Below are 22,711 nucleotides of genomic sequence, written 5' to 3'. Positions count from 1 at the left end.
GTCGGAGACGTCTGTGGAGCCTCTTCATTCCACAGGGCTGCCCATACCCTTCAAGTCAGAGTGACATGGTTATAACGCAATTTTTTCTTGGCACTGACCCCCCCCAAAAAAAACCGAAAAGATGTGCTATCTGTTCTTTTACGAAAAACCCCTGCCAGCCCCTGCTGCCCTGTCCCTAGACAGCTGACCAGTGAGGGCTGGACCAGAGCCTGCTGGCTTCACCGTCGTGCCCCCAGGTTCTAGGACAGCTGCCCTGTCCCTAGACAGCTGACCAGTGAGGGCTGGACCAGAGCCTTCTGGCTTCACCGTCGTGCCCCCAGGTTCTAGGACAGCCCATCTCGCCTCACACAGCACACTTGCTTGAGACAATATTCGTGACAAGAGCCAGTGAGTGCATGAACCAGCCCTCACTGACACATCAACATGTCATGTGTTCAGATGCCCACCTGGTAGCCAGACAGGAAGCAAAGAAACGTCCCCACACTCCACTCAACACAGTGGGCCCGAGATTCAAACCTGAGCTGTGACATGGGAAAGCCACACGCCTGCTTCCGGCATGAGGCTTGGCAAATAGCAGGCCCTTTAGAGTGAACGGTTTATACCCTTGTTGATGGGGCTTTGTGTGAAAACGTGCCGTAACTGGCTTCCCCCCTCGCCTAAGGTCTTTCTTTCATTTTTGGCTGAAGACGGTACTTAAGGTGATGGCTTGGGCATTACTTTGACAATGAAGGTCCATCTAGACGAGGCTATGGTTTTTCCAGTAGTCATCTATGGATATGAGAGATGGACTATAAAGAAAGCTGAGCCCTGAAGAATTGATGCCTTTGAACTATGGTGTGGAGAAGACTCTTGAGAGTCCCTTGGACTGCAAGGAGATCCAACCAGTCCATCCTAAAGGAGATCAGTCCTTGGTGTTCATTGGAAGGACTGATGTTGAAGCTGAAACTCCAATACTTTGGCCACCTGATGCGAAGAGCTGACTCATTTGAAAAGACCCTGATGCCGGGAAAGATTGAGGGCAGGGGGAGAAGGGGATGCAGAGGATGAGATGGTTGGATGGCATCACTGACTCTATGGACACGAGTTTGAGTAAACTCCAGAAGTTGGTGATGGACAGGGAGGCCTGGCATGCTGCAGTCCATGGGTCGCAAAGAGTTGGACACGACTGAGCGACTGAACTGAACTGGGCCATTTCAGGGAATGACTCAGTTTTCCTGGTTAGGTCCCAGATATTCAGGAGGAATGGTAGGGGTGGTTTAGTCACTAAGTCATGTCTGAATCTTGCAACAGCCCCATGGATTGTAGCCGGCCAGGCTCCTCTGTCCATGGAATTTTCCAGGCAAGAATACTAGAGTGGGTTCATTTCCTTTTTCATCAGGCAGTAAGCATGCTATTAAACTTCTGTTTGTTAAAAAAAAAAAAGAAGCTGATGGTTTGGTCACCACAGTGGTCACTGGGCCCAGGTTCTGAGTCCGAGCAGGATGCGCCTCTGGGCTTCCTGGACCAGCCAGAGGCCTAGGCGCTGCAGGCTGAGAAACAGAAGCGACACTTTACCACCAACGCAAACGTGCCAGCAGAGATAGTTGAAAGACGAGCTGGTGCCTCACTAGCTCCCTAGGTTATCCGAGCCCCTGGGTCTGTTTCCCAGACTCCAGAACTAAGCTCCTCCCATGCTAAGGGAAGTGGGAGGAGTCTGGGAACACACAAAGAATCCGGAGCGTAAAAGCAAGCGGCGCCCCGGCCCCTCCGCCGGCCACGTCTCCTGACTGATTCTTGTCCTTGGTCCCTGCGGCCCTGTGGACCGCTCCCCGCCTCGGCCCCCGGAAACCAGGCCTGGCCCAGCCGCTAGGCCGGGGCTCCTGCGCCCTCCAGCGCTTTCCGCCCTCCGGCCAAGCCCCCCGCGTCGGCCTCTGCACGGCGGTAACCGCCTTCCCCTCCGGGCCCTCCGGGAGGGAGGAGCCCACCTGCCCTGCAGTCACCGCTGGACAGCCCTTCTGCCCTCGAGGGGACCGACGCTGCCCGCCCGGCCGCCTGACCCCGCCGCCCGCTCAGCCCCGGGCCCTCACCCTGTGAGAGCCCGGAGGCCGAATCCACACAGCCAACCACATGGTGGGCCTCTCGGTGCCCCCGCACTGATCCGTCCCTGCGTCCGGGGGGGAGAGGGTCGTGTCCAGGGAGGGATGAAGAAGCAGGGACCCAGGCGCTAAGCAGCGCCTCGGGGATCAGCAGGCCCGTGAGGGAGACCCAGGCCTGGGCTCAGGTCCCGGAAGGCTGTGATGTTTTGCAGAAACCTCAGCTCCCTTCTGCTTCTCCGCATTCTTCTACCTTGACCTTTCATTTCTACCCGATCTGCAGGTACTAGACTGAGGCATAATACACCCTGGTGGCTCCGTGGTAAAGAATCAGACTGCCAATGCAGGAGACTTTTCCTGGGTCAGGAAGATTCCCTGGAGATGGAAATGGAAACCCACTCCACTTTCTTGCCTGGGAAATGCCACGACAGAGGAGCCTGGTGGGCTACAGTCTATGGGGGTCTCAAAAGAGTTGGACACGACTGAGTAACTAAGCAACAGCAATAACATACCAGTAATATAACATAGCAACATATAGTGAACAGCTGACCCTTGAACAGCCCAGGGCTTCCGGGCACTGGCTGTCTGTGTTCGAGGTTCTAGACATTTGTGGCTTCAAGCGACCAAGGACCACGGCATCCTGTCATATTCACTGTCGAAAAAGAATCTGTGTGTAAGTGGACCCACGCAGCTCAAATCTGTGTTGTTCAAGGGTCAACAGTATATTGTATTAATGATAGTATATGATCTCTAACATAGTTTATATAATGTACACAAATACGTAACCATTATTGAGCACTTACTTTGTATAGGGGTGCTTGACAGAAATTACCTTCCCTTAGCCTTTACTATTGCCCTAAAATAAGCATTCTCAACAGGGTGACATCACTCCCAACTGGGGAAACCATCAGCTCTTGAGGGGTGAGCAATCGTAGGCTGTTACAGTGCTTTGTGGTCCTCCGCAAAGTACAAAAACAGATGTGCCCTGGGTCTGCGGCATTAAAGTTTCAACACTTTAATGGAGAGGGGATGGGGAGGGGCGCGTCTAAAAACGTTGCTCAAAGAGGCAGCTCTTTTTTCACGGTTGAGTCACACTGCCCTAAAAGGGAAGGTCCTCCTGAACGTGGTGCCGGCTCAGAGAGGTGAGTTAACCTGCCCATAGGCACATGGCTTCTGCTCTGTGCAGCAGGAATGCAAGCCCAAGTCTACTCACAGAAGCCAGGGCCTAAGTGACGTCTGAACGCTGTCTCCAAACACTAAGTTCCAGGTGGCACCAGGAAGGTGCTGCGAATCCTGCTACTCAGTGAAGTGTGGTCCTTGAACCGGCTGTAGTAGGGGGCTTGTTTAAAATGCAGGAACGCAGATTCCCAGGCCCTGCCCCAGACCTGCCTGCTGAGCTCACCCAGAGGACAGCCTGCACGTCCAAAAGCCAAGGGAGACGGGGTTCCCGCACGCCAGGTGAGCGGCCCCCACGCATCTCGAACAGCAGAGAGAGGAAGACATCCACGTGTTGTTCCCACAGGCTCGGTCCCCAGCCCCGATCGGGAGCTCCCTTGTCAGACTAATTATATTTAAGGGTGTTCTCCGACTTGCTGTATTCCCCAGAAAAGAAAGAAAAATGAAGTTCTCTTTCAGGTTTGCAGGGTGGATAATGTCAAATATTTACAGAGAAAACATCATTCTAGAGGCACACCATTCTCTTCCCTTTGATTAGGGGGCTGTCAATCACGCCCCGGGGAGAGGGCCTGTCTGCTCGTCTCGGGAGAAGCCACCTGTCATCGCGGCTGAATTCTTCGTGCCTGTTGAGTGGGGGGGCGCGGGGAGAGGGTTCTGAACACGGGTCGTGGAGGCTGGGGGCTCTAGCGCTGTAAAGACCCATCTTTGTGGGATGGGGTGGCTTGAGCCTGGCGGTCCAGTGAAGCGGCTGACGGCAGGCGGGAGACAGGCCTTCATCACACAGGAAACCGGCACGCTCACAGACCAGGCATTTTCAAACCCAAGCATACATCTGACCACCTGCAGAGCTCGATAAAACATAGACGGCTGCCTGCCTGGGCTCAGAAATCTGGGGAGGGGGCCTGAGAAGGTACATGTCTTCCAAACTCCCACGTGATGCTTCTGTCCTAAGGACCACACTTGGAGAAGCACAGCCAAAAAAAAAAAAACCATACATAAAACAAATAAAGGGCTTCCCTGGTGGCTCCGTGGTAACAAATTCACCTGCCAGCACAGGAGACACGGGTTCAATCCCTGGTCCTGGAAGACCCCACGCGCCGCAGGGCAACTAAGCCCTGAGCTGCAACCACGGAGCCCGTGCTCTGGACCCCGGGAGCCACCAGGAACGCCGCTGCCTGAGAAGCCTGCACACCGCGGCCGGAGAGCAGCCTAGGTCACCGCAATGTGGCGAAGACGCAGCACGGCCACAGGCAAATAATAATTTTTTTTAAGGCATGTTATTTTTTTTTAAACAAGTTCAAGTGTAGCAGGGTCCACTTCCAGGTAAAATCTGTGGCTGAGGCTCCTCTTGGGCAGTGGGGCTCCTCGTGGGCCCACTGCAGCTCCTCGTGGGCAGTGGGGCTGAGGACTTCAGTGCTTCGCCGGTTGTTGGCTAGAGGCCTCAGTCAGTTCATTGCCACGGGGGACTCTCTTTACCTGGTCCACATGCGGTAGCTACTCCATCACGGGAAGCAAGCAAAGAGGACATGGCAAGGAGACAGAAGCCAGACTGCTTGTGTCCTAATCACCAATGTCGTACCCCCTCATTCTTGCCTCACTCTATCCTTCAGAAGCAAGCCATCCGTTCCAGCCAAGCTCACAGGGAAGGGATCACACAAGGTCATGAACACCACGGGTGGCTATCAGTGGGGTCATCTCAGAGGCTGCCTGCCGCCCTCTCCCAGGCCGAGGGGTGGGCAGGTGTGCAGGCCTTCGGCTTTTTCTCTCATCCAGGAGAGACAACTCACTTCTGACCCCTGGGGCCCCAGGCCCCTTCAAGCCCAGTCCTTCAGCTGGAGGCTAGTCAGCTCTCCTGTACCATTTCAGAAGAGTCATTTTTGTTTCCTGCATCATCAAATTATAAAGGACAGGGCTTCCCCGGTGGCTCAGTGGCTAAGAACCTGTCTGCCGATGCAAGAGACACAGGTTCAATCCCTGGGCCAGGAAGATCCGACTTGCCTTGGAGCAACTAAGCCCGTGTGCCACTACTGAGCCGGTGAACCACGACTCCTGAACGTGAGCGCCCCAGAGCCCGCGCTCCACAGCAGGAGATGCCCCGCGATGAGAAGCCTCGCATCACACAGCACGAGCAAGACCCAGCACAAAGATAAAATACATTCATATAAATGAGTTTTTAAAAAGGCAGACCCAACCTTTACAAAGTGATCAAACATATTTTTTTTTAATTCTAATGGATAAAGAGTAGGAAATGATTTTTCCATCATTTGGAAAAAAATAATGAATTCTAAACCTAGAGCCCAACTATGTTTTAAAGATTTTTTTTGGTGTGGGCCATTTTTAAAGTCTTTACTGAATTTGTTACAATATAGCTTCTGCTTTATGTTTTGGTTGGCCATTTTGTTTTGTTTTTTTTTATTTGGCTGAGCGACATGTGAGATCTTACTCCCTGACCAGGGATGGAACCTGCGCCCCTTACATTGGAAGGCGAAGTCTTGACCACTGGACCAGCAAGGAGGTCCCTGAACCCAACTAAATCATCAACCCAACAATCGTAAAACAAATGCCTACCTTCCAAATGGATGGATGATGGATGCGTACATGGATTTGGATCTTTAAGGGACGTGCCCATCGGTCTTAACCCCCTTCATCTGCCTAACAACTTTAATAGCAAGGTCATGATAACATGAAGTTTCCTATTTCGGTTACATTTCTGGGCTTTTATCTACTTGAAGCAGGGGGCCACAGCGGATGTGTGTGTACACATCCTAGTTTGTCCACATTTATTGACTTTCTGAGGTATTCTGAAATTAACCAGGGCTGCTAAGGGACGTTAGTAAATATTTGGTCATAAAGTATCTTCAGAGAACCGTTTTCTGAGCTAACCACACCCAATAAAGTCCTCTGGCATCAAAGACAGCTCTGTCTGGCTGTCAGACAATGAGATCGTTTTATTGAAAAGACTCATGATGTAGTGAACAAAAGCTTAGGAAATAAACTCTAATCCCCAAAGGAACACTCGATACAGCTCTACTCACACTAAAATATTCAATTTATGGCTTATATTGAATCCTAGGCCTATAATTTACTGCCCTAACTACAAAGGAGTTTTTTTTTAATACAAACCAATTTCAATATATTTTACTATTTTCCTTGCCTCTGTTAAAGCAGAAATAACAAATTTTGCTGAAAGATTAGGAGACAAATGCAACAGACATTTCCAGGGATGCATCGTCCAATCACCTGGTTTTCATCGGATTCTGAGTACCCAGGATTGCGTTGGATCCCTGGAGACTCAATGGGCATTTTTATTTTTCACTGGCTTCCCAGGTAGTTCTGATAAACACACCAAGGTCAATAGTTCTTAGGAAAACAACAATGTGTTGAAATATTTTAGGAAATATTTTAGGGCACCTACTGTGTGCAAGAATCATTCCAGATGCTGGGGACACAACAGTTACCAAACTAGACAAAAAAGGACTCTTTTAGGAGCTGTCTTTTGAGATCAGAGAGAGAAAGCAAATAGACATTTAAATATAAACACTATAGAGACTGCTCAGAAGTCAGGAAATTCCTCATTAAGTAAGAAGGTGCTTTTTTGGCAAAGATCTAAATAAAGTGGTGGGAGGGAGCTATTCACAGGTCTGCTAAGTCACTTCAGTCGTATCCGACTCTGTGCGACTCCATAGACGGCAGCCCACCAGGCTCCCCCGTCCCTGGGATTGTCCAGGCAAGAACACTGGAGTGGGTTGCCATTTCCTTCTCCTTCACAGGTCTAGAGGGAGAGTAATCATGATGGGTCCGGAGCAGAGGACTTGTCCAGCTTACATTTTTTAAAGCATCCTTCTGGCTGCTGTAGACCGAACTGACTCTAGGAAAGTGAGGGATAAGGAGCATTTAGGCAGATCCAACTGCAGCCAAGCTAGTGAGAGAGGGTGGGGGACCGAGGCTCCGAGAAGACCTGGGGGTTTGGGTTACAGGTCACAGTTAGAACAACGGGAATTGCTCTCAGATTAGATTTGGGATGTGATGTGGAGACGGGTTCTGAGGGTGTTTTGAGGAGGACGTGTCTGAGGAGAGCCTTAGTAACAAGGATCATGACATGGCCATTTTCTGAACCGAGAAGACAGAGGGAAAATTATGTTTGCAGGATGAAGAGGAGGAGTTCCGCTTCTCACACGCCGCATCTGGGAGGCCGTATTGATTATCAATTGTTGCATAACGAGTTTTCCCCAAACTTAGCATCTTAAAATGACAAGTATTTATTACCCCACAGTTTCTGTGAGTCGGGAATTCAGGAGCAGCTCGGTGGGGGAGTTCTGGCTCAGGGTCTCTCACGAGGTGGCCGTCGGGATGTCAGTCAGGGCTGCTGTTGTTTGAAAGCTTGACGAGGGCTGAGTGAGCCAGTTTCAAGATGGCGCACTCAACATGGCTATTGGCAAGAGGTTCCGATTTCTTAGTGACCGTTGCAGGAGTCCTCACTTCCTCGCCACACAGGACTTTTCCTGGGACTTGTCAAGTGTTCACCCATCATGGCATCTGGCTGCCCCCAGAATGAACAACTCAAAAGACTAAGGCACAAGTCACAATGCCTTTTGTGACCTAGCCTTGAAAATCATACACTGTCATACACCGTTTGACAGTGAAGTTATCAATTCAACTCACACTCAAGGAGACAGAAATCAAACTTCATTCCTGGAGGACATTGTATCAAAGATTTCATGAGCATTTTTCTTAAACCTTCATAAATGCCTGTTAGATATTCAAGTAGAGCTATCGCACATGCAGCTGGTTATACAAATCTGGAGCTCAGTAGAGGGGTCTTAAGTGGAGATATAGTCTGGGAATTGATAGTACAGGGTTATTATAATTATTATTATATTCTTATATTATAGCAGTTGTGAGCACAAGCTTTGGTGTTAGATCTGAGTTCAAATTCCAAACCATGCACTCACTGGCTATTCGACCTTGACTGCCATATGCAAACCTCTTGCCATCTCACTCTCCTCTTTATAAAATGGGAATAAGAATACCCACCCAGTCTTCTCCCCAGGGAGCTTTGGTCCATAATGAATTTTGGTCCATAATGAATTTCACGTTCAAAAACATGAAAGTGAGGTAGGGGGGTTTCCCTACAAAATACAAATTGTGGCCGCAGGGTAAAGAGGAAGGAAACTAGGCAAAACCAAAAGATGCCCCTCCAGAGGTCTCAAATAGAGCGATGCCAACCCTTTAAAAGACGCTTACATGTTGGGATGTAAAACCCTTCTTTGTCCTAAGCAATGGCCAAGAGAGCCTTTGAAGTGATCGGTCCGAGTGGATTTTTAAAGTTTTGAACAAGGAAAGACTGAGTTTCAGGGAAGCAGGGAGGAGAAAGGCAGCGTGCTCAGGATCCAGAGAGAGAGCTGCCCTACACCCCCTACACCCCACAGGAAGCAGCAGACGTCTGTGGGGAAGCTTTGGGATGGCGCGAGCTCAGAGAATGAGGGCTTCCAGGCGTTTCTACCCAGATATCAAGGGGCAAGGAGTTCTCCAGCTGCCATCCAAGCTGCCATATTAGTACTGATCATGATTTTCACACTGTTTCCACCACCACTCCTAACAGAGATTGGGAAAATTCACGACGGTAGTCAGATCCAGTGGGTGGGAACAGGGCAAGAAAAGTCAGGATGATAACTGACTCCAAGAAAACAAAGAAACCGGGACTTCCCTTGGTGGTCCAGTGGTTAGGAATCTACTTCCAATGCAAGGGGCGCAGTTTCAATCCCTGGTTGGGGATGTAAGACCCTGCATACCTCTGCTGCTACTGCTGCTAAGTCGCTTCAGTCGTGTCCAACTCTCTGCGACCCCATAGATAGCAGCCCACCAGGCTCCCCCATCCCTGGGATTCTCCAGGCAAGAACACTGGAGTGAGTTGCCATTTCCTTCTCCAATGCATGAAAGTGAAAAGTGAAAGTGAAGTCGCTCAGTCATGTCCATGGACTGCAGCCTACCAGGCCCCTCTGTCCATGGGATTTTCCAGGCAAGAGTACTGGAGTGGGTTGCCATTGCCTTCTCCAGGTGCATACCTCTAGGCATAGCCAAAAAGAAAACCAAGAAACTAGTGGGATAAGAGAAGCATGAATCCCAGTTTTAGAAAAGTTTAGTAAGATCACTAAATTTGTATGCAGAGGTATTCTGAATCATTTTTATAATGATTTTATGAATGCCTTGGTACATTTTAATGACATGTTTCAGATTTATAAAAAGGTGTTGGAAAGTAATAATGCAAACACCTTTGTTTCTACCATCCAGCTTTTAAAAAAAAAAAAAAAAGCTTTCTATAATTAACAAACCATATAGCATGACAGGAGTCTTTAAACTCTGGCCATGATAAACATAAAAAATGAAAACAAGTTCTTAAAAAATGAAACAAACAGTAGACAGAGTAATAGAAGAAAATTTAAGAATAAAATTACAGTGGCAGCATCCTACGTGCTGACAGTGGACTGTGTCTTTTTAAGTAGCTGTTTTTCTTTAATGAATAAATAATTACATCCATTTTTTTATAATAGACCCCTGTGAATGTCTTGTCTCTCTGATCATATTTCCCTCCTTCTCCCCTAAGAAAACCACGATCCTGAGTTTCATGTCTTCCTTTGATGTTTTATATTTTTATATGTTTTACATATAAACATCCTGTGTTACATACAGCTTTCCGCACTTTTTTAAACTTCATACCGAAGGTGTCAATCTGTACTTATCCTGCACCTTGCTTCCCCACCCTCCGTCACTCTGACATGCAGTCTCCGGTTCGCACAGCCCTTGCTCCTTCCTTCCAGGGACGCATGGCTCCCCATCTCAGAGCACAGTCCACTCATTCCGTCTCAGTGTTGACCCTTGCGCTGTCTCCAATGTTTGGAAACACAGACGTTTTTGCAGTCAATGCCTCATCCACACGTGTGCTTTCCTAGGTATCCACCCCGGAGTGAAATCACTGAGTCTGGGAGTGTGTCCGTGAAAATTCCCTTTGTTCCCATCCCAACTAATTCTTGCTAATAAAAATTAAAATTTTTGACAGTTTTTTTTTCAGACCTGGAACCAAAATCTCATCAAATTGCTTAGCAGGAAGTCTTCACCCCCGCCTGCCCCAGCCTCACTCACTCCTCTCCTGCGTCGTGAGCATGTGGCTCTTTCTAGAAAACCCCAGCGCCCGCGTCTATGCTCAGTCTTCCTCCTCCGTGGTTCCTCTGCCCTGTCGGACCTTCTTGGCCTGTGGTCTGGTGGGAGAAAAACCTCAGCAATTGAAGACATATTTTCTTGTCCACAGGGAGCCCACACTTGAGACCAGTTTTGTCCAAGAAAATGTGTGAAACACACACATACTGTAAAACCTCTAGATGCCCTGGGACTTCGCTGGCGGCCCAGTTGTTAAGGCTCTGCCTTCCTGTGCATGGGAAACAGTTTGATCCCTGGTGGGAGAACTAAGACCCTGCACGCTAGGAGGCCAAAAATAAACAGGTTTTTTTTTTTTAATAAAATAAAAAATTTCCAGTAGCCCTATTTCAAACAACAAGAAGAACCAGGTGAAAATGAGTTTTAATAACATATTTATTGTAGGATTATTACTTAATAATACAGTGTAAATGCATATGTGCTAAATCACTTCAGTCATGTCCAATTCTTTGTGACCCCATGGACTATAGCCTGCCAGGCTCCTCTGTCTGTGAGATTCTCCAGGCAACAATACTGGAGTGGGTTGCCATGCCCTCCTCCAGGGGATCTTCCCAACCCAGGGATCGAAACTGCATCTCTTAAATCTCCTACATTGGCCGGCAGATTCCTTACCATGAGCTCCAACTAGGAAACCCCATACAGTACATGTAACTTTATTATTAAAGTAATAATATAAAAATAATGTATTATTGTCATTTCAACCCATAATACATTTAAAAAATGTCAAATATGTTTTTCAGATTTTTTAAAAATAAATCTTCAAAATCTGGTGCACATTTTACACTTCCAGCGTGTCTCAATTGAGCAGAGTCACATTTCAGATGCTCAATGGCCACACGTGACTGGTGACCACAGGAGGACACAGAGCCACCCAGACTCTGTCTTTCAAAGTGCGGGCCTGGGATCCTGTGCTGCTGCTGCTGCTGAGTCACGTCAGTCATGTCCGACTCTGTGCGACCCTATGGACAGCAGCCCACCAGGCTCTTCTGTCCATTGGAGTCTCTAGGCAAGAATACTGGAGTGGGTTGCCATTTCCTTCTCCATGGAATCCTATAGGAAAGTCTGACTCTCAGGCCACCCCCTGGAGCTGCTGAATTTTCATCTGTGTTTTCACAAGATTCAATTCAGTTCAGTTCAGTTCAGTCGCTCAGTCGTGTCTGACTCTTTGCAACCCCATAAACCACAGCACACCAGGCCTCCCTGTCCATCACCAACTCCCGGAGTCCAAACTCATGTCCACTAATGCCATCCAACCATCTCATCCTCTGTTGTCCCCTTCTCCCCCTGCCCTCAATCTTTCCCAGCATCAGGGTCTTTTCAAATGAGTCAGCTCTTCGCATCAGGTGGCCAAAAGTATTGGAGTTTCAGCTTCAACATCAGTCCTTCCAATGAATACCCAGGACTGATCTCATTTAGGATGGACTGGTTGGATCTCTTTGCAGTCCAAGGGACTCTTAAGAGTCTTCTCCAACACCACAGTTCAAAAGCATCAATTCTTCGATGCTCAGCTTTCTTTATAGTCCAACTCTCACATCCATACATGACTACTGGAAAAACCATAGCCTTGACTAGATGGACCTTTGTTGACTCTGCTTTTTAATATGCTGTCTAAGTTGATCATAACTTTCCTTCCAAGGAGTAAGTGTCTTTTAATTTCATGGCTGCAGTCACCATCTGCAGTGATTTTGGAGCCCAGAAAAATAAAGTCAGCCACTGTTTCCACTGTTTCCCCATCTATTTGCCATGAAGTGATGGGACCAGTTGCCATGATCTTAGTTTCCTGAATGTTGAGCTTTAAGCCACTTTTTCACTCTCCTCTTTCACTTTCATCAGAGCCTCTTTAGTTCTTCTTTGCTTTCTGCCATAAGGGTAGTGTCATCTGCATATCTGAGGTTGTTGATATTTCTCCTGGCAATCTTGATTCCAGCTTGTGCTTCCTCCGGCCGAGCATTTCTCATGATGTACTCTGCATAGAAGTTGGACATGACTGAGAGACTTGCACAAGATTAGCGGGTAGTTTGTGTGCACGCCAAGTCTGAGAAGCCGCTCTGGGATTCCTCAGGGACCTAAAGATCACTAGGATCTTCATGGCGTTCTCGGTTCACTCTCTCATGCACTCATCAAACATTTGTTTTGTCAGGCTCTGTGCCAAGCCCCGGCTGGGTCATGAGGATGAACTGAAGAGCGATCCCCCACAGTTCATGCCTTTATGGAGACTCCTCTTTGTTGAAAATGATAGAAAAACCCAACTCAAACAGGAGGTGGAGGGGATGACAGAGGATGAGACGGTTGGATGGCATCACCAACTCAATGCGCATGGGTTTGAGCAAGCTCAGAGAATTGGCGAAGGACAGGGAGGCCTGGCGTGCTGTGGTCCATGGGGTCGCAAAGAGTCGGACACGACTGAGCGACTGAACAACAACAAATTGGTTCCAGCAAAAATGCAAATGACTGGGTTCTGATCACAAACACGGGCTCCGGCATCAGCTGGCTGCTCTCGGGCGAGTCTCCACCTCTCCCTGCTCCTCAGACCTCAAGCTCTGAAAGCGAGCAGAGCGTTGTGCTGGACACCGCTCGTGATCAGCCCAGCACCCGTCGCCATGTATTTTTCAGCCACAGAACCCTGATTCTGTTGCAGGGTTCATTCACCTCCCATAGGGTGCAGGTGACTTGGGGAAATCTGAGATTAACCCCAGGTGTTCAGGGCACAGCACTCCCGGACCATTGTTCCCATGATGTCACACGCTTGTCCCCAAACCAGCGACGGTGGCCAGCGGGACACAAGGTTCCGATTGCCAAACCCTGCGTCCCAGACTCTTGCCTGGATCAGAGGTGGAGTGGATCCTGTCCAATGGAGGGAGCACCTACTGAGCGCCAGGCAGCACGAATCACACACCTTCACCATCAGGTAAAACCATTCACATGCTGCCAACGACAGACCAAGCCCAGGCTACTGACAGGAACAACCTCCGCTCCGTAATCTTAAGAGTGAAAAATAAGCAAATTACCGAAAACATACAAGGAGAACGAGGCTGTCTGCATTTTTAAAAACCTTCCACGTCCACGTTACGCACGGGAAACCCCATGAAGAATGCTCATCAAAGTGCTGGTGGGGATTATCTCTGAGGAGGGGAGTGAGGTGGGGAGGGCAGAGAACTTAGCAGTGACTGGGATTTTTCTGCATTATTCGAATAGCTTACAAGACTATGCATGTTTGCTTGGGAAATTTTTGCAGAGCACTGGGATTAGATAAACCTTGGTAAAAAGGAAGACCACCATGCAGTGATTCATAATCTGCCTGACAGCTCATCTCACTGGGAAAAAAAAATGTACATTTTGCACACCCGTAAAAAATTGCATTCAGGGGGTTTCAGTGGACAGTGTCCATGAGGCCAGGTGACACCTGGTTTAACAGGCCTGTGATGGAGGGACAGTTTATGGTGGATGAACCTGCCAATAGGTCCTTGCTGCATCCCACTGGAGATGTGGGGTCTGATTCTACCTGCCTGGAATCTGAGAAGCCTCAGTGATTTCCGTAACCAATAGGAGGCAACGGAAGCGGTGCCTGGGACTTCCGAGGCTGCTCTTATGAAGCCTGGCTTGCAGCTCGGCCCGTGGACCCTGGTTTTGGGGGAATCCAGCCTCCAGTAAGGCCTCCGGCTCCGACGTCGCCTGGAGGCAGAGGCTGCGTGGAGCAGACAGTGTCAGGGCAGGACACCAGACGCGGAGGGAAGCCATTTCACCTCCAGACCACCCACCCTTCAAGGGACCGCGTTCAGCCCCACAAGGAAGACTGCCGGTGAGCCTGGCCCAAATCCTAGCCCTCAAAATCAAGAAGCATCGCGCTGCTTGTGGTGTTATGCCACCACGTTTGGGGGCGTTTGTTACTTGGCAAAAACAGAAAGGAGATGCTCTGCTATGATCTGGGGTGCAAGTGGAGACCCCACCTATCCAGGGGCCCCGGGAAGGGAGCCGTTTTCAGACCTGATATCTTAAGGTACGTCCTAACTTTCCACTGAGAAAAATCTTCCCTCCCTCCCTTCTTTCCTTCCTTCTGCCCCTCCTGTTTCCTTCCCAAACATTAACTGATCACCTACTAAATAAGCATAAAGCCAGACTCTGGGGAAACGAGAGTTTGGTTTAGATCAGATCCCCATTCTTAAGGGACCATTTCAGTCTGAAATGGATAAACATGCAAATAAATAGTGAGAATACATTTCAAAACCATAGTAACCACAATGCTTCTGCTTAGCATTAATTGGCTTTATATGGATAAACCTATTTAATCCCCTAAGATGGTTCTGGGTCCCATTATTATTTCCATCCATCCCATGAGGAGACAGACACACAGACATGAAGAGCCGTGTCCAAAATCACGTGATGAGAAGTCGCAGAGTCCAGAAGTGAACCCAGGCTGCCTGGCTCCAAACCAGCTTTGCTGGGGGGAAGGACAGGCTGCAGGGCCCCCGGGGGGCAGGGAGACCCTGCAGGAGGTGACAGGGACGCTGCTGGTCCAGGTGTTGTTCACTGATTAGGACTGAAGGGGCAGAGGAGGTAGGAACCAGCAGGTGGAGATGCTGGTGGAAGGTTGCTTTGAGGGGTCAGCTGCTGGCTGCATTCCTGCGAGACCCTTCCACATGCCTCATGGAAGCACCTGAGGTTTGGGGTGAGAGAGAGAGGTCAAAGATGGAGTGAGAATTGGTGGGGAAATTGAGAGTTCACTTGGTGAAATACATTGGCAATCCACACATGTCTTCCAGTGATGGTGGCGGTTTAGTCACTCAGTCGTGTCTGACCCTTTGCAGCCCCGTGGACTGTAGCCCACCAGGCTCCTCTGTCCATGGGATTCTCCAGGCAAGAAGACTGGAGTGGGTAGCCTATCCCTTCTCCAAGGGATCTTCCCGACCCAGGAATCGAACTGGAGTCTCCTGAATTGCAGGCGAGCCACCAGGGAAGCCTGCCCCTGCCCCTAACCACGCCTCCACTCACGGGTGCCAGGCCCACTCACGCCTGAGTCACTGGACGGGATAAGATGGCCTCAGTGCTTGTCACGCTGCTCTAACCCCACCCCTCCATTTCCCCAGGGACGTTCAGAGAAGCTGGGAAGCCCACCCAAGTTACATGGCGAATTGCCATGTAGCTGGGACCGGACCCCAGGCCTCTGGGCTTCCAGCTTGCTTGTTGTCACTAATATACTTATAAATGTGGGACTTCCAGCCTCCAGGACTGTGGGAAAATAATGTTTGTTGTCTAAGCCCCTTGATCTATGGTGTTTTTGTTATAGCAGCCTGAACAAGCTAAGACAGTCCCTGCCTTGGCATCCTGGAGAAATAAGCCTCCTCTCTACCTTCAGAATTTCTTGCCAAAAATGAAACAAAATTTTAAAAAATGTTCCTCCTTAAACAGACTCCAGAAATGACTAAATATTCTTTCTCTTCCTTCATAACAAAATTTATAGATGATATTTCTATGTATATTAGATTAAATCATATGGCCTTTTATTGTGACATTTAAAAATTTCTGTTCTGCCTCATTTCACAAAGGAGTTAAGACAGAAACTTGGACATATTTTATGGAAATAATTATTTAACTCAGACTCTGGTTTGTTAACAGTCAGAGTTTCCATGAGAATTATACTTTTAGGGGAACTCACAGGCTATCTAAAGAGATGCTAGATATATCTGAAGAAAAGAAAAAGAGTAATTTGGAAATCTGCACACACCCCAATGTTCATAGCAGGGTTATTTACAACTGCCAAGATTGGGAAGCAACCCACATGTCCATCAGCAGATGAATGGATAAAGATATATGTGTACATACAATGGAATACTACTCAGCCATAAAAAAGAGGGAGATTTTTGCCATTTGCAACAATGTAGATGGACCTGGAGGGTATTATACTTAGTAAAATAAGTCCAATGACAAATACTTTATGTGTGCTATCATGTACAAAACATATGGAATCTAAAAAATAAAACAAATGCATGACTATAACAAAACAGAAACAGGCTCACAGATATGGGAACCAACTAGTGGGCGCCAGTGGGAAGAGAGACGGGGTCGGGGAGAGGCGAGGCAGAAGCCAGTGGGAAGAGAGAAGGGGATGGGGAGAGGCGAGGCAGAGGTCGGGGATTAAGAGAGGTGAACAGTACGTATAATAAGCTATGAGAATATATTGTACACCACAGGGAATATGGCTGGTATTTTATAATAACTATAGAGTATAATTTATAAAAATGTCAAATCACTATGCTGTACACCTGAACTAATATAATATTATAAACAAACTGTACATCAATAAAAATTAATTAATACTAATTAAAGAGCTGTGAGACGAGCCAGATAGTAAATGTTTTGCTGGGGGCAGGGGAGGGGGCCTGGGGGTGGAGTTGATGGAGTTAATGCAGGTCCGTGTTGCTGCTGCTCAGCTCTGCTGTTATAACAAAAAGCCACAGACAGCATGTAAACAAAGGAGAATACTGTGTTCTCAGGAAACTTTATTGCATCTACATGAGAAGATGGATGTTAGTGGAACCTACTGTGTAATCATCTTACAATATATGCAAATCAAACCATCACACTGTAGCCCTTAAACGTATACAGTGACATGTCAATTATTTCTCAACAAAACTAGGGAAAAAATTTAATAAACAGTCTAACCTTTGAGCCAATAATCTCATTCTGAAAAATCTAACCAGAAGTAAATCTGAAATATGAAAAAAAAACTTTAATGGACAAAGACATCCAGAGCAATCTTTTCCGGAAACGATGAACACTCAGAGCAACTGAGAGTGCTGTCTGTGCTCTCCCAGAACTCATGTGTGGCAATCCTGACGCCCAGCGATGATCTGAGAAGGTGGGGTCCTTGGGAGGTGGTCTGTCCCGTGGGTATAGCCTTCCTGAGTGGGAGGGTACATTATCAAGGAAATCCTAGGCCCTTCCACTGTATGGGAACACAGTGGAGAGTGCCCTCACCCCGCCACGCTGATTCTAGATCCCAGGCCTCCGACTCCAGAACCACAGGAAATAAAGTTCTGTTGTTTAACCCAGGCTGCAGTGTTTTATTACATCAGCACACAGGAGAGGGCAGGACAAACCGAGAGACTAGCGCTGACATACGCACACCGCCGTGAGGAAACCAGGCTGCTATTGCTGTTCAGTCGCTAAGTCGTGTCCAACTCTTTTCAACCCCGTGGACTGGAGCCCACCAGGCTCCTCTGTCCATGGGATTCTCCAGGCAAGAACACTGGAGTGGGTGGCCATTTCCTCCTCCAGGCGATCTTCCCAGCCCAGGGATCAAACCCGAATCTCCTGCCTGGCAGGCGGATTCTTGACCACCTTGGGAGCCGTACAACAGGTAACTGGAGGGAAGCTGCTCTGTAACACAGGGAGCTCAGCTCGGTGCTCCGTGATGACCTAGAGCGCTGGGTTGTGGGAGTGGGGAGGAGGTTCAAGAGGCAGGGGACATATGCACACGTATGGCTGATTCACATTGTTGTACAGCAGAAAGCAACACAACACTGTAAAGCAATTATCCTCCAATTAAAAATAAATTTAAAAAAACATAGCCCTTTAAAAAAAAATAATGAAGACAGCCATGGTCACATGTTAGCTGCCTCGAAAATGGGAACGTATGGATGATCTTCCTTTCTGATGGTCTACCGGGGTGGTAGTTGTTTTTAATTTAATTAGGAAACCCTCATCTTTTCTTTGCAGAGCCACCTGGAACAAGCCGAGAACAGCAAAGCCGTGTGGCCCAGTGGTTGGGTGGGGTGGGGGGAGGGGACGCTGGCCTCAGTGCTGTCTGGTGAGACCTCATCAAGGTCTGGTTTCCTTTCCCTTAAAACAGGAACGATATCAAGTTCCTCTCTCAAAGGGGAGGCCTGAGAATTACATGAGTCAGGGCGTAGAAAAAAATGAAAATATGGAATGACCGTGTTGTACACCTGAAACTGATATTATACTGTAAGTCAGCCATACTGCAATTTAAAAAAAAAAAAAGAAGGAAAATTAACATGCTATTACAAGTGCTCAGGAAAGGCGAACTCGCCTCCTGTCTGGTGGAAACGGGAAGCGCACTTCGGGAAATATAGGTGAGTTACTTGCTCTGCGAATCTTGATTTCCTTAACAAGTTCCTTCCAAACTAAAAGAATCACACCTTTAGAATAATGCCTCCTGGAATCTTAATGAAGTTCGCACGTGCTGCGTGCTCAGTCGCCTCAGTCGTGTCAGACTCTTGCGACACCATGGACTGTATAGCCCCCCAGGCTCCTCTGTCCAGGGGGTTCTCCAGGCAGGAATGCTGGAGTGGGGTGCCATGCCCTCCTCCAGGGAGTCTTCCCCACCCAGGGATCGAACCCAGGTCTCCTGGGGCGCCTGCATTGCAGGCCGGGTCTTTACCGCGGAGCTACTGAGGAAGCCAATGAAGTTTTCATAAATATGTCTTTTAGGAAAGCTTTTTTTTTTTTGTCAGTTTAAGCAATTACCCTTTAGTTTTCAATTATATTTTTCTATCTTTCCCTGTCTTTTATGGTGATAGTAAAGGCCAAATGTATTTTTTTTTAATTCCTTTAACTGGCAAGATCAAAATTTGATATCCACCCCTATGATGACACCAGCTTTTTTCAATCTTATTGATTACTGAGATTCCAAAAATCTGAGCACCCTGCCCCGACCCGACGGGTCTCCTGGGATGGCTGCCGTCAGCTGCTTTTGAGCTGCTAGTCCCGCACCCGGCTGCCTCCTGGTAGAAGGTTCTTCTCCGCAACGGCGGCCTGTCTTTGGGTCCCGTAGGTCCGTCTGCGGCCATCAGCGCGGGGCCGCATTTGGGCGGACGTTTGGGAGCGGGTGCTGTGCGCCCTTCCCCTTCCGTGGCCGAGGTGAGGGTCCTCGCTGTGCTTTTCCGAGCGGCTGGCTGGCCTGCCGTACTTGATGCCCCAGCGCTCTCCAGTTGCTAATTAATTCCCTGAAGTTGGCCTAGAAACCCGGCCGCCAGCGCCGCAGCAGGGGACTGCGGCCTTTGTTCCCGGCCAGTTGTTATTCTGGGAGAAGCCTGCCGCCCTGTGGACCGAAGCTGCATTACCCGCGCCTGGAAGCAATTTCCTGGAGCCACCGCTTAAGGAAGAACGGGCTTTCCTGAACGAAACTCAAGTTCTCTCTACGCGGTCCGGGTTCCGAGGGCCCCAGAGCGCTGCAGAGAAAGCAGTCCAGTGGCGCAGAGCCTGCTCTACGGTGTGGGTGCCGTAGGCTCCACTGCTGAGAGGACACCCCTCCCAGGCTCAGTGTTCTCTTCAATACAATAGACCCGCAGGCCCCACACCTGGGCGACTGAGATACAAAACCAAATACAGCCTGCGCTCCTTGGCGTGAATAAGAGGTCAACAATCAGTGATGAAAGTAGCCAAATCTGAGCATCAGAAGACCACCCAGTGTACCTGATGCATGATCTCTGTAGTTCTGAGAAGCAAAAGAATAATTTAAAATAAGGGGTGTGAAGGAGTATGTGTGTGTGTGTGTGTGTGTAGGTGACGATAATTATGGGGCTTATTGGTGGGTAAGTGAGAGTTGGTGGTGGGTGTGCTTGTATGAAAGGCTGATCAGTTCTGAGCAATGATGAAAAGATTTTACTGCGGAACTTTATATAACTATGAAGGTTTCTACACTTGATCTGAGCTCAGAATTAAAAAAAAAAAAAAAAGAGGTCAACAAACATTCACTGCAGTCAGTTCTTGTAGAGAATGATGTACCCAGAATATATATTACATATAAACAATTTTTCAAATCTTATAACTAATAAAGTACTAGTTCACAACTAGCATGACAGAAGTCTTGGTGCACTGTACCATGAAGAGTTGCTTCAGGGACTATTACTCATTCATTCTCTCTCTCTCTCTCTCTCTCTCTCTCTCTCTATATATATATATATATAAATATATAAACTAAGATCCCGCATGCCACAAGGTGCAGCCAAAAAGTTAAAAAAAAAAATTTGACTTGCGGGATCTTAGTTCCCCCTGGAGGGGTTGAACCCCTGGGCCATCGCAATGAAAGTGTCAAGTCCTAACCACTGGTCCACCAGGGAATTCCCATCAAAATATATTTATCGCCTCCTATTTATCACTGTTCCAAGCATTTGTGACTGAATCATAAAATTCAATTACTATAATTTAGACCTAAAGTCTGGGGGAAAGTAGCACAGTAAAAATGGGTTTCCCTTCTGAAAAATAAAAGAAAAAATAAGTGTGAGAGCTAGTGACTCACATGACTAAACAATTCCACTTGCTATTACATACACACTCAAAAGAACTGGAAACAGATATTCAAACAGAAACATGTACACAGAAGTTCCTGGCAACACCATTCACAGCAGCCGAAAGGCGGAAACACCCCAGACACCTATCAAAGGATGGAAGATAAGCAGGTGTGCTCTATCCTTTCAATGGGATATTATTCAGCTGTAAACAGGAAGGAAGCACTGATTCCTTCAAAACGTGATGCTGAGACTTCCCTGGTGGTCCAGCGCTCCCAATGCAGGGGGCCCAGGTTCAATCCCTGATCAGGGCACTTGATCCCACATGCTGCCACTAAGACCCTGTGCAGTCAAATAAATAAAATAATTACTTTTTTATAATAAAACTTTTTTTTTAAAGGTAATGCTGAGTGAAAGAAGCCAGACAAGAAGGTCTCATATCGTATGATTCCACTTATATGAAGTATCCAGAAGAGGAAAATGCATAGACACATTTGTATAGTTATTACTACTGATTTTCAGCATTTGGGATCACGCTAAATAAGGATGGGGGACTTCCAGGTGGCTCAGTGGTGAAACTCTGCCTGCCAACACAGAAGACACAGGTTCGACCCCTGGGTCAGGAAAATTCCCTGAAGTAGGAAATGGCAACCCACTCCAGTATTCTTGCCTGAAGAATCCCATGGACAGAGGAGCCTGGTGGGCTACAGTCCATGGGGTCACAAAGAGACACGACTGAGTGAACAACAAATAAGGATGGACAATGTGCTTACGGTTCCAAAGCCAAGATCAAGTGTCTCCAGTTTTGAACACGGAACAGAAACCATACAAATGGCATTAACTGAGAAGCGGAAGTGAGAGATGGGATGAGACAGACGGGGGAGCAGCATCTCATTATCGTCATGTTACAAAGAAGGGAGGCAACAAAAACTACGTGTGAGGAAATAAAAACGAGGCATCATCACTACTCAGGGTTCTGAAGGTCCAAGGAGAGCCGCTGTTCTCAGCGGAAGCAGGTGCCGCCCCCGCCCATGGCCACAAGGCGGCCATGTCCGAAGTGGAGAACCCGCTATGACATACGGCATGCTATCAGCTACTATCTTTCACTTGAATTTTTACCATTTTCTAATGCCACATGGCCTTCGGTTTCAAAGGCAAATTCAGCTTGGAACGACAGAGCAGCTGCCTGCTTTTCATGGGAAGAAAACGCATCATCTGAAGCCACATAATTCATGTCTCATCCCAACAAAGGAGCGCCCACGTTTCCGTTTACCTGAGGACGGGCGCCCCCTGGTGGCAATGTTTCCCTGGCTGTCCATCCGTGCCGCCCTAAGTGAGATTCTAGAATTTCTGCTTTTGCAGGATTCACACTACTGGAAATTTGGTGTGTACAAGTACACACCCAAATCATGTACCCAAATCACAATGTTGGATTTGCATGATTCAAATTTGCATAAAATAAGACCTAGCCGTGTCTGCTGGGGTCCAGCTAGGAGGATGCTACTCCAGAAAATCTGTAAACTTCTCAAGCCCTGGCGTGGTTTATATTGCAGATGGAAGGAGGCCAATGAGCTGGCTGTGATTTATGATTATTTGTTTTATATTAAGGATCAGCAAAAAGCAATAAAAAGAGTCATTAAAGGATTCCATTTTCCAAATCGCTACACTCGCCTGCTCACCTTCAAAATCTAACGGATGATAGTGAGAGAGAGTTAACACTAGTTCAGCCAAAAGTTCAAGTCTTGCTGTCAATTTCTGACATCGCCTTTCAGCTTCTGGTTGATAAAACCATGGATCTTGTCGTTTTGCAGCTTTGTGCCCCGCGTCTGTCGGTCACATGATGATGGAAACTCCTTAACTAGCTAAGCAGCACCTCTGCAGCCTCTTCAGTCCCTGCCCTGGCAGAAAATTCTCCTAGTCAAGCGGATCCCACCTACTGATGGTGCCTGAAATGAGTCCTGCTGCCTTCAACCTCCAGAAGGTAGCTGGAAGGTAACAGCA

At 48.0% G+C, this 22,711-nt stretch overlaps 2 non-coding genes across 2 annotated transcripts; both read left to right on the top strand.

Annotated features, from left to right (window-relative positions):
- Positions 1 to 19,843: 19,843 nt before the first annotated feature.
- Positions 19,844 to 19,923, top strand: LOC112578955. The gene has a single exon (XR_003103395.1). It is a non-coding gene; the product is annotated as a small nucleolar RNA U2-19 (small nucleolar RNA).
- A 142-nt stretch (positions 19,924 to 20,065) lies between these two features.
- Positions 20,066 to 20,137, top strand: LOC112578953. The gene has a single exon (XR_003103393.1). It is a non-coding gene; the product is annotated as a small nucleolar RNA U2-30 (small nucleolar RNA).
- Positions 20,138 to 22,711: the final 2,574 nt, after the last annotated feature.

Source organism: Bubalus bubalis, chromosome 14 (genome assembly GCF_019923935.1).
Source record: "Bubalus bubalis isolate 160015118507 breed Murrah chromosome 14, NDDB_SH_1, whole genome shotgun sequence".
Lineage (NCBI taxonomy): Eukaryota > Metazoa > Chordata > Mammalia > Artiodactyla > Bovidae > Bubalus > Bubalus bubalis.
This window is presented reverse-complemented; position numbering and strand designations above follow the sequence as displayed.